This window comes from Hyaena hyaena, unplaced genomic scaffold (assembly GCF_003009895.1).
Source record: "Hyaena hyaena isolate Hyena2069 unplaced genomic scaffold, ASM300989v1 scaffold_1230, whole genome shotgun sequence".
In the NCBI taxonomy this organism is placed as follows: domain Eukaryota; kingdom Metazoa; phylum Chordata; class Mammalia; order Carnivora; family Hyaenidae; genus Hyaena; species Hyaena hyaena.
In genome coordinates, this window is record NW_024081864.1 from 215,387 (window position 1) to 216,387 (window position 1,001).

Genomic DNA, 1,001 nt, shown 5'->3' on the forward strand with positions numbered 1-1,001 from the left:
AAATAATCTCCACACCCAACACAGGGCTTGAAACCACAGCGCCAAGATCAAGAGTTGCACGCTCTACTGACTGAGCCAGCCAGGCATCCTGGCACTTTCTGCATCTTGAAGCCGTACATTTTCCTATCAGTCTACCAGAAATCTATTAGCATCAAGCGAGAACATACTTAATAGGATACTCTTTCTACTTGATATAAAGATGTTAACATATGTATATAGTATGCCCTATGCATGTGTGCATGTGTATATGTGCACACAGGGGGAATAATATTCCAACTTAGTTCATTTCTTCTTTTAGAATTCTAATTACTTAGTGTACTTTGGCTTTTTGTACTGAAACACTGTGGGACCTATGGCATTTTCAACAATTTTTGTTGAAATAATAGAGGTGGTCTACAAATTTAATAGCCGTTTACTGGGCATCTGTTAATGCATGTGCTTTCAAAGGACTAATGGATGAGAGACTTGTTTGGGAATATATAGAATTCAGGGTTTCCTGAAAAAATACATAATAATGAAACTAGCAGATATTTATTGTGTGAGACTTCACCCAAGTCCTAAAGAATATGCAAGGTACCCTTCTCCAATGGCCCCAAGGGGTGTTCCCACCGGCACTTGAACACATGTAGTGACTAAGAACTTGCTAACTCTTTAAATAGCTCATTCTATCATTGGCCAGCTGTCTGTTAGAAAATAGTTTTCTTATATCAAATCAAAATCTATTACTCTGTAACTTCTACACACTAGTTTGAGTTATTCCCTCAGGGACCATAGGAAATATAAATCTAAGTGTATTCTTTCTTTGAAAATATTATTCTCTTTAAGCTTTCACCGTATTGAAATGATAAGAGGCTAAAACAACCTTTATTCATACAGTCACTATCACTGAGAGAAATCTTAATTTTTATGCTCAAAAAAGTATGCCATTTCCTTTCCAGAGACTATGAAAGAGCCCATGTTTTGAACATTTAAAATGTCAAATACTGAGTGAAGTCAGTACT